Source organism: Acinonyx jubatus, chromosome F2 (assembly GCF_027475565.1).
Source record: "Acinonyx jubatus isolate Ajub_Pintada_27869175 chromosome F2, VMU_Ajub_asm_v1.0, whole genome shotgun sequence".
In the NCBI taxonomy this organism is placed as follows: Eukaryota; Metazoa; Chordata; class Mammalia; order Carnivora; family Felidae; genus Acinonyx; species Acinonyx jubatus.
Window position 1 is genome coordinate 44,971,933 of NC_069394.1, and position 11,979 is coordinate 44,983,911.

At 38.6% G+C, this 11,979-nt stretch overlaps 1 pseudogene; it reads left to right on the forward strand.

The window, feature by feature from the left end:
- Window positions 1-6,084: 6,084 nt before the first annotated feature.
- LOC106984674 (protein FAM133B-like) lies at window positions 6,085-6,857 on the forward strand (annotated as a pseudogene).
- The last annotated feature ends 5,122 nt before the right edge of the window (window positions 6,858-11,979 follow it).

Sequence of the window (11,979 nt, forward strand, 5' to 3'; positions counted from 1 at the left end):
ACACAACTTTATATATATAAAATATATATTACATTATATATATTATATGTATATATTATATATTATTGGATATTATATATTACATTATATATATTATAATATATATAATTATATATATATATAAAACATTATATATATTACATATAAAAATAACCCAAACAAGCAGAATTTTAGCCATTTAGAGCCTGTCTTCTTTACAGACCTTATGAAACTATACTCAGATCTGCTGGTCATTGATAAGATAGAGCCTTATGTTTATAAGATCCCAAGCTACCACTCCCCTTTGGAGCTCTGTGACCCAGAGATTCCCTGCCATGCTGTCGAGCAATATCCTCTAGACTTAAAAGCTCCCACTTTTATCTCCCTCTCTCCTAGGAATTCCTTTACCTTCATCCCTTTCTGAGTGGTCACACACTCACCATAAGTCTCTGAATGGACTCATGCTATGAGGGACATTCTCCTCTCATACAACTCTGTCCAAGCACTGTACGATAAGCTTGTTGTGTGTTACTTCTCATAGTCATATCTATATCCTTGATCGGTCCCAAATCCTTTAAAAACATTTTTTTAATATTTAGTTATTGTTGAGATACAGAGATAGACAGAGCATGAACAGGAGAGGGGCAGAGAGAGAGGGAGACACAGAATCCGAAGCAGGCTACAGGCTCCGAGCTGTCAGCACAGAGCCCGATGTGGGGCTTGAACCCACGCACTGTGCGATAGTGACCGGAGCCGAAGTTGGACACTTAACCAACTGAGCTACCCAAGTTCCCCAGTCCTAAACCCTTTAAGTGAAACCTATGTTCAAGTAAAACATGGATCCTGGTCTCCCAGGCCTGGAACCTGGTACGGTGTGTTTGTCCTAATTCCCAAGCAAGGAAACTGGCCCTATAACCATAGGATCTGTCACTCCATACCTGGGATATCATTCACCAAGAATAGAATCTGGTTTCTTTGACATGAAAATAAGAACTCCATATATAGAATATCTGTCTCCAAAAATGGAATATCAATCTGCAAACATGGAACCTAGCTATACATGCAGGGAACCAGCACTCTGTATATGAAATTTGTATTTTTAGAATTGATTCGGGTCTTCAGGATATGAATCGTGCCTTTCCAGGCATAAACTCTGATCCTCCATAGAACTGACCCTAAACACATAGAACTTGGACCCCAGGCATAAAAACATAGCCCTCTAAGGCATGCACATCACCCCTATCCCCCAGGTGTTTAATGTGTTAGTCATAGTTGTTTCTGAATTATGAGGTTTAAGTGGTTTTAATTTTGATTTGTGTGTGTGTGTGTGTGTGTGTGTGCGCGCGTGTGTGTGTGTTTGAGTTACATGTTTTTCTGGAGTCATTATGTAATTTAAAAGGAAGTATAAATTTTCACAGGATAAAAAATGCTTTCTTTTATCAGAAAAAAAATAATTACATAACATATATACTAGTTTATAATGCAATCCTTTAAGAAAGTCCACAAACTGTTGTGTGTAATTTTCCATTGCTATAGCTCTTATGCCATCTTCTGGTCTAAATATAATTCAACTATTTGGAAACGACTAGCATCAGTGGTTAGTACCTTAATGTTATTTCAGAAATTTTACTCGTCCTGCAAATACCTATTTGCACATCAAGTGTAAAACTTTAAGTCAGCAACTTAAAATTTTATGGCCACATAAAGAAAGTTTAATAGAGTGGGAAAAGTACATTGGGAAATCTTGTCAAAATCGAACTTCAGAGATAGGTTGAAATACATGCATTCTTGGATAAACCTCCATAAACCTAAAACACAATATAAATGTATTTCCAAATACTGATTTAGGTACACTATAGAAAAAGCATAGGATTTAGAGTAAAAAAAAAAATGGGTTTGAATACCGTCTTTGCCAGTAATTTATGATATAACCTTTATAAACTCACTTAACTTCTCATTTACCTTATTTCACCCCTATTAAATGAAGATAACACTATCTGCCTTTCTCTACTACCTCTAGCCCTTCTTCCTGCTTATTCTTGAACTTTTAAATTACTACAAATTACTATGTATTGCTCTCTGCACACTAAAGGCATCAGACATCTTAATTCAGAAAAAAAGATAAACCAGTAAATTTCCATGATAGACAAAAAAAGCTATTCAGAGTTCTTTGACATTCTATGACATTCTAGTTTATACTCTAGAATTTTGAAAAATATGCTGAGCATGTGCAAAGATACAAGGGTTGAGAGGTAGTGAAATAACACCATCATAGCCAGACATATGACGGATTTTCACAGATCCAGAAAGAATAAAGCTCTGAGCGCCAAAATTGATTGAAAGAGGTGAGTGAAGACTTAAGGAAATATAATACTGAAGGTTAGGGTCACTAATCACGATCAAAGATCATTCATCTACTGATGATGACTTTCAGAGTCAAATCTTTAAGTGCAAAAGCTGAAAGCTCCCAGTAGTTCTATGCCTGGTCCAAAACCAGAAGCCTAAAATATATCTGTTCAGTAAATTCTCACTTCCTGCTCTAACTGGATCCCCACTCTCTGTTATGGACTATGGTGTCATTTACCCTCTTGCTCCCTGTGTCCCCTGTTTCCTCAGGTGGGATCATAGATATCACTGCACATTTATTTTGGAATGTGTGATAACTGATTAACATCTATCCATTAGTCCAAATCCACCATCACCACAGGTCAGGATCAGGAGAATAGGGACCTGTGTTTTGGTTCACCATTAAAATTCCAGAACGTAAGGATGTTGAACATAGAATATGCATAGCATATGATTTTGAATCAGTGATTAGATAAATGCAAACAAGAAAAAGGGTAAGAAGACAAAACACAGGAAAGAGGTAAGCGTTTCTGCATTTGGTTCATATTCTGTCTTCCTGGTGGCCACAAGGCTGTAAATATCTCATTTCATTCTGCTTTTATGGCTAAATAAGGGAATTTTTCTTTTTTTTTTTTACTTTTTAGAAGTAAAGCTATATTTTTTCTAGGGGAAATTTAAAAGTATAAGAATTACAAAAAAATGTAATAATTACCATCCTTTAGAATGGTTCCCCATAATATCTTCACATATTTAACCCCAGTATGTTCTGTGATTGTGACTTAAAACGATAAGTATTATTTTAAAAGTTAAAAAAATAAGTCTTATATGAGTGCAGTGTTCTGTTCTTTCCTAAATATCTTAGAAAAACATAATTATTAAAGTAACATATGCTCATTAGCTGAATTTAAGTTTTGTTTTGTTTTGCCTCTCTATGTTAAGGGATATATAAAATTTTTCTTTAAAAATTTTTCTGTTGCTATCAATGCAGTCTCATTCCTTTCATTCGGAGGAATAAAGAGCATCTGTGTCTTTATTTTAAAAAAATCATGTCACCAAAGTGCGGAGATTTAAAAGAAGATAATAAAATAAGGGACATTGAATAGAGAAAGGATTTAGTCCTGATTGCTTTAGACATGAAGATAAGAGAGGCAGCTATTTGGGGCTCCTGGGTGGCTTCATCGGTTAAGTGTCTGACTTCGGCTCCAGTCACGATCTCACTCGTCCATGAGTTCAAGCCCCACGTCGGGCTCTGTGCTGATAGAGAGCCTGCTTTGGATTCTGTGTCTCCTCTCTCTACCCCTCCCCTGCCTGTGAGTTCTCTCTGTCTCTCTCTCAGATATAAACATTAAAAAAAGAAAAAGAAAAAAAAGAGGCCGCTATTTGAGGTATTTTATTACCTTCCTTTAGGTCAGCTTGTCCTAAACCCCCAATTCCCACAAACTCCTCTCCATACCTATCTTCTTTGTTTGTTATTATTAAAAAATATTTTTAATGTTTATTTATTTATTTATTTTGAGAGAGAGAGAGAGACAGAGAGAGCGAGCAAGGGAGCACATGAGTGGTAGGGCAGAGGGAGACAGAATCCAAAGCAGGCTCCAGGCTCTGAGGGGTCAGCACAAAGCCCAACACAGGGCTCGAACCCCTGAAACGTGAGATCATGACCTGAGCTGAGGTAGGATGTTTAACCAACTGAGCCACCCAGGCGCAGCCTCAATACCTGTCTTCTAACCAATCACCACACCCATGCTGATTTATTTCTCCCCTCTGACGTTGCCTGTGGCACCAGAGCAACCAAAAGCAGTCCCTGGTCGGCAATGAAGGCCTAGCACAGCAGTTCCTTCATGAGGAAGCCGCATAGACATGCATCTGAATGGCAGTTTAGGACTGAACACGCTAGACGGAACAGCGCCCTCCACTGTAATCGAGTGTACTGCCCTGTACATAATTAAGCCCACCGAGATCCACATTGCTTTTGACTGGACCCCACCCCAGATTCTGCAGGACTGGCCCAGGCTACTGGGTCCGCGGACTGAGCCTTTCTCTCTCTCTCAGAGCAATGAAAATTCCAGAGCAGGATCTGCAACCAGCAGTGGCAGACCCCAGCCTGAGGGCTTGCCCTGAGATAGTAAGGTCCTTTTGCATTTGGGAAACAAACACAGAAAAGGAAGCTGTCATCACTGCTTTAAGGGTGATGTCAACAACTCGCATTATCCAGAAGTGGGTAAAATCATAAACCACACAGTAAAATTGTGGTTAGAATTTTTTCTTGCCCCCCCCCCCCCCCCCCCAACCCACAGCACAGAACTCGTAGGCGGGTTAAGCAGGCTCAGGCATGCCTGGAGACTCTGGACGCTTTCCCACCCACTCTCTACCCTCTCCCACAGAAGCTAGATTGTGCCCTACGGTTCAGCGAGTTGCTGGCTGAGCTTCTGTTCTAACCCGAGGGACCTCCCTGAAACCTCTTTATCTCTATGAGACCTGCTATGGCCCACAGGCCCCACTGTCATGCCCCACTGATTAAATCAGTTTGCCTGACTATTGGAAAATAGCACTGGGCAGAGTTGGATCTCTCCTTTCCTCCCCTCTCCCAGAGGGGCCGTGCAATTGCTTTTCTTGCCCGTAATGCTTGAATTCTGCCTCCCAGCTCCCAACGTTCTCAAATAGAGGCTTGGCCAAAGGGCCAGTCCTCAGAGGCCAGTCTGTCCTAGTCTGGCCCTGCCGTCTTCAGCTTCTTCTCCATGGATCCTGCATGTGGAGTTTTTTTCTACCACTTAACAGAACTTAAAGTGACTTACTGAATAGTCTCCCTCCAAAAACAGCAGTCACATTATAATGAAAGGATCTCCAAAGGACAGGATGATACATCCACCAGTAAAAATGTAACCTAAAGAGGAAACAACAGAAAAAAAAATTAGAAGCAAGAAAGCAGACGCAGTGACAAGTTCTTCGGCAGTCCAGAGAAAGTTGAAACGTCACCTTGTGTTGGGAGAAGCCAGGATTCAAACAGAATCAAGCATATAACTGCAGAAAAGCTTGAGAAATTAAGCCACTGGTAACTCTGAAAAGTAGGGTGATGCAGATCCAGCTGAGACTGAAGAAATACTTGAAGTGTGATTAAGAACTCCCTGGGTTCCCAGATCTCCCTCCCCTCCCCTCCCCTGGGCCACAGGGTGACTGCAGGGTAATGACATCACCTTCCTCCAACTTAGGACAAGCTGGGAGCTTTATTCTTTGTGAAGAGGTTGAACCAGATAGATTCTGGACTCATGGACACAAGAAGACATAGATGTGGGTGCTGCTATATTATATACTAGAAGAATAAGTGAAAGGCTCTGTTCTGAATTATAAAACTCCTCTCTCCTTTTCCTTATTTGAGTCCTAGAATGCTACACTTTAAGCTTCTATCTGCTAAACAGGAGGATGGAGGGTTTTTCCTTCGGGCCAAAGTCCTACAGATGATGAAGTTCTGCCCACTGAAATAACGTAGCCAGGTTACCTTTCAGAGAAGCCTACTAGACAATAAGCACCCATGCAACTATTCCAATCATGTATAAATATGATCAGTAGTCAAGGGTCAGCAGATATTAGAGGAAAGCCACAAGCATGAAATGCCAAAGCAAACATAAAAAAAAAAAAAAGGAAAAAGAAAAAAATTAGGAAAGAGACCAAACACATCTAAAACAAAACAAAACAACCCATAAAGATCTCTGGTCTGATCTCTCTTGGTGTCTGACCGTGCCCTCAGTCCTGCACCTGGGGAAATGGGACAATCGGGTGGCCTATATGCACCCAATGGCAATGCCCAGATCCAGGGGTCTGAACCAGTCTTCAGGGTCAACGATTCAAGATGGCCTGAATTCACCAAGGCCTCCCTGGGAAGAAGGGAAAGAACAACCAGAAAAGAAAAAGAAAGGCTCCAAGGCATTGGCTGAATGTGAAGAAAAAAAATGAATGAGAACTGGAAGAAAGAAATAGAAAAACACAGAGAGAAATTGTCAGGGGGACAAAGGGCTCATCCAAAAAAAAAAAAAAGACAAAGAAAAAAGAAAAGAAAAAATCTGGTAGGTATTCATCTTCTTCTTCATTAAGCTCTGACTCTGCTAGCAGATCTTCAGATTCTGAAGATGAGGATAAAAAATAAGGGAGAAAGAGAACCATTCACATAAATCTTCTGAGAAGTCCAGGTCAGCAACTGAAGCAGTAAGGATAGTTTAAAAAATAAGTCTAAGGACGCAGCTGAGAAAGAAAAGGACACGAGAGGACTCATGGAAAAAAGAAAGACGTATCCTGAAGATAAACCTTTATCCTCAGAGTCCTTATCAGAGTGAGATTAGATGGAGGAGGGTACAAGCAAAAAAGAAGAAAAGGAGTGAAGGAGAAACAGTAACAAGAAACAAAAAAAGAAGCAGTAGAAACCATAAGAAGAGGAAAAAGAAAGCTACTAGGTCAAGTCTTGACTCATAGGAACATTAAGAAAAATCAAGATTCCCTTGTAAAGAAACTGCGATGTCTAAGGAAATTTCAACTGTGAACATTATGACATCATTACTAAAATGCACGACTTTTCTTGTTTTTGGAATTATTCCTGGACTATTCAGTAGCCATTCAGATGCTACTGTGTGAAAGGGCCATATTGTTGCCTGCTGCCTGAATATCTTTTTTGTTTTTTTTTTCCTCTCTTCTAATGCTTCACCATTCTGGCAGATGATACACAGCAAGTGTGTTAGTGGTTAAGCTATTTGGGAATAAAGTTGATACTGTTGACTAGAGGTATCTAGTGATAAATCCACAGAAATAGAAACTGGATACATCATTACGATATAATTAGAAATGACCAGATGACTCCAGTTAACATTTTTCAACGTTTATTTATTTTTGGGACAGAGAGAGACAGAGCATGAACGGGGGAGGGGCAGAGAGACAGGGAGACACAGAACCGGAAACAGGCTCCAGGCTCTGAGCCATCAGCCCAGAGCCCGACGTGGGGCTCGAACTCACGGACCGTGACATCGTGACCTGGCTGAAATCGGACGCTTAACCGACTGCGCCACCCAGGCGCCCCTCCAGTTAACATTTTTGAAACAGGGAATAGATTGGTATTTCAAAATCCTTACTCTGTAGATGAGTATATTTTAGTTTCCCCCCTCCTTATATACTTTTATTTACCTGGGGAAGGATGTTTTAGGGTGGAGGGGGCTGCTTTGCTTTATCATTAGCTAGCAGAACGGCATGCCTTGAAGCATGGGGGTGGGGAGGGGGTCAGAGCCCGGTGCGGCAGTCTTGCCCTTTGACATCCTGGGCTCTTTTATTTGCTGCTTTAAGTGAACCAGAGAAATAGCCCTTTGCAGCCCGACAGAGCCTCCAAAGTTCTGGAATTTACCTCTCCTTCAACAACACTGAATTTTTTTTTTAGCATTAGAATGTGTTATCACATTTGAACTAATTTTGCCTACCCTTTGGCTTTGGAGAGGAATCATTTCAAATAGACCCTGGTATTTTTTGAACTTGTTAGCTAAAGATTCTAAAATGCATGTTTTGTACTAATTAAGTTTTAGCCAGTAGGCAAAATTTTATGTAACCAGTGACAGTTCTTATATTTTTGTATGAATTTTGTTTAGGCTGCAATGTTTGGCTTTTATTAGCTCTGTATTCTTGCTATCTTAAATTCTTTACTATGTTTAACAGCATTCTTGCCAAGATATTTTTTCTTTTTAAACAGCTTTATAGTAAAGCTGAGACCTAACCATAAAAAAAGTTGAGTGGCAGGCCTGGTATGCTATGTCTTGTTACATAAAGCTATTGCCAGAATGTTTGTAAACACAATATTAAAAAAAACTTGTCTCTGTATATTCACAACAAATTATGATAAATTAAGTGAAAATTACATTTTTGTTCTTCTTGTGTCATATTCTACTAAGGCTTTGTGCCTCATATCTACTGCTGAATTATTTACTGGTAACGTTAAAAGGAATTGATCAACCATTTCACTTTACATTTTTAAATAATCAGGTAACATGAAATACAATTTGATGTACAATTTTGCTTGTTATACAGAGTATGCTAATTATAGTGGTATATGCACAAAACATTTTGGCATAAGAGGCTGAATAAATGCTATTTTAGTTAAAAAAATAAAAAACAAAAATAAAAAACCATAGACAACCCACCCCTATAACTTGTATCTTTAGAGAGATAAGGTATTGAATTTTTAAAACAGCATGCAATAAAAAAGGAGTATTACTTTACAAACAATAGGGAGATGCTAGAGTTTAAAAATATGATACACAAAGGGAATGCCTGGTAAAGAGATTGATGATAACGTAGACAAAGTGTCTAAAAACTAGTACTAAAAGAAATGGATTATAGAAGAAAAAAGTGAAAAAAAAAAGATTAGTTTGAGAGAGTCAACATTCAAACTTTAAGAATTTCAGAAAAATAGAATGGAGAAAATAGAAAGAAGGAAATCATTTTAAGAAAATTGCTCATAAATGAAGGACACAAGCATTCAGATTTGAAAGGGCCCAATGATGCCCAGTACAGAGAGTGAAGGAGGCCCAGATCAAGGTCTGATGTATATAAAATAATGAGAGTAAAGAGACCAGTGGGGAAAAGAGAAGATCCTAAAAGCTTACAGAGTTTAAACTAAAAAAAAAAAAAAAAAAAAAAAAAAAAAAATCAAAATGGTATCAGACTTCTAAGGAGGAACACTACAAGCCAGAAGGCATTATGGAAATGTCTCCAATATTGTGAGGAAAAAGAATTTGCAGCTTAGAATTGTATACTTAGTTATTAAACAGGTTGCAGGTAGAATAAAAACAAATTTTAGGTGTCTGTGATGGTTAGTTTTATATGTCAACTTAGTTGGTCCACAGTGCCCAGATATATGGTCAAACATTATTCTGGGTGTTTCTGTGAGGAGAATTTAAAAGTTAAATCAGTGCACTCTGAGTAAATCAAGTAGCCTTGGATCATTCAGGTGGGCCTCATCCAATCAGTTGATGATCTGAATAGAACAAAACACTGACCTCCCCTGAGCAAAAGGGAATTCCGCAGCAAATGGCTGGCTTTTAGACTGGAACTACAACCTTGGCTCCTTCCTGGGTCTTCAGCCTGACAAAGCTTGTACTTCAACTGCAGCATTAACTCTTCTCTGAGTCTCTATCTAGCCTGCCTTGGAACTTGGACTTACTAGTCTCCATCATCAGGTGAGCCAGTTTCTTAAAACAAATCTCTTTATACACACACACACACACACACACACACACACTTCCTATTGGTTCTGTTTCTCTGGAGAATCCTAATAAACAATTTCTCAAAATTTTCACTTTCCATGTGCCCTTTCTTGGGAAGCCCCGGAAGAATGCATTGTACCCAATCATGAGAGTAAACATAGAAAAAGACACTGCATCCAGGACATAAGGTGCTCAACAGAGGTGAGCACATAAGGGAATTCCCAGGTTAAAGGGGAAGGAAGTGTCTGTGATGAGACAGCTGTACCACAAACCAGAAAACAGCTAGTTCGTCAGGAGCAGAGGGGAGGGCTCCAGAGAGGATGTCTAAGACAGAGAGAGAGCAAGAGAGACAGGGAAGAAGGAGAAAGAAACTCATGGACAATGGGAGACGTGACTGTTTTGAGAGGTGGAGAGTTTAGGGAAAAATTAGTGATAGATAAATAGAAAGTAAACAACTGACAAGAAGAATAATGGCCTCCGGAGAACATGAAAAGCAATGTAAGCAAGGATAAGTAATTGTAGTATAAGACATAGTCAGGTCAGCGGTTATACAGTAAACATCAAATTGTAATTCACTGGCAGAAGCTGAATGAAGAACTAGGTGAATTAATATTTACCCACATGCCATCATATAAAAGAGTAATGAGGCTCTTCCTGCAAAGAAAACATACACAAAAAAATATACACATGTTTTTATTAATATAAAAAACACGTGAAGGTACAGAGTACTGCATGAAGTATGCTACTGTTGGGTAACAAAAGAAAATATTTAAGTTTATATATCTACTGGAACGTGAGCAAAATAGCTCTGTGAGGACACACAAGCAAAAGATAACATCTGAAGACAGGATGTGGTATCTGGGACACAGGATGAAGGGAGATCTTTTCAATGTTTGTAACTGTTGAATACTGAACTATGTGATTATACTTTCAGAAAATAAAAGTACTTAAAAATTCAGAATTTCTTAGCTTCAGAAATACAGATATATATAATGTATGAATATAAGTCTAGAAACATATATTCCACCATTAGATGACTGGGGATATACAAAATTAATTCTGTCTTGCACTTAAAAACATAATCCTGAAAACCCCCAACTCTTTCAACCAAGATTTCCCCTGTTCTTTTCTGGATGTTTATATGCACTGCTGAAGAGATTGTTTCCACGCCTATATGATTCTATCACCCAAAGAAATATTAGAGACACCAAATTACCGAATCTACAGTGTTAGTTTCTGAGAAACTAAGAGTTAAAAATACCTATTTTGGACGATAAATATAAATCAATTTAATAATCTAATGAAAGAATTTTTAGCATTCTCTCTACATGCATTCAAGTATATCTTTGTTATACCAGATTACTAATTATTTTTTCCACTTGTATGTACTACATTGACAACTTGAAGGCCTCTGCTGATTGAGATGCTCAAAGATGTCACCCAGAATGACGATCTTAGTTTCCTTCCACTGAAGTTCGACCTTTTCCTAACCCTCTTGACTCTTTGATTTGAATTCCAATTAAAGGGAACTCCTGCATATTTCAAAGGGAAGTGAGTGGCTGGGCCTTCTGTACCTACCGAATCAGTCTTACTTTATAGAGACAAGTCGAGAAGTTGGGCAAAAGTGGGAGCCATGCACACAAGTACTTTCCAGGGACCAACGCTAAGGTGGCTGAACAACACAACCATCTGCTCCATGAACTAGAGTACCACTGCAGTATTTGAAGAGATCCCAGTGCAAAGATCAAGGACAGTAGTAGGTCATGGGGAAGGCCCATTTTGGCAGACGATCTGAAAGGCTCCATAGAAAAAAGCAGATAAAGAAGAAATGAAACTACAGAGGCTCATCTTCACCTAATTCTTTGATTTTTTTGTCCCTTATAATAAGGTTAAGGTCTTTATATTTCATATTTATATCTTTCATGAAAAAAAATCAAAGAACGAAGTGGCACAGCAATATTTATGTGAACGGGATGACGACTTACAAAACTGACGTGACAGTGATGATGGCTACACTAATTTTCTGACACTTTTAGGGTGGTAACATAGTTTTCTTGAAATGAATATCCTAATAATATTTTTAAGTAAATAACTGTTGTGGGGAATAACCTTAATACTTTAACACTTGATATATCAGTGAATATGAACAGCAAAGTATTTCCAGAAACAGATGCTCAGAACAGTTAAATGTGCTTACGGTGTCTTTTAATATCAAAGCTGTAAAGGAGATGTGTGAGCATCCAGAAGCCGTTAAAGTATGCTGAGTCATTAAAGATTATTAGAGCCAGTATCTTTTCCCTACCTCTTACCTAACTTTTTTGAACGTCTAAACTTCTATCCAATAAGATGTTGCTTTAGACTAGTACATTTTCTGTCCTAGATGGAGCAGAGCATAGGGGTTATTTAACAATGTAGGTTCGGG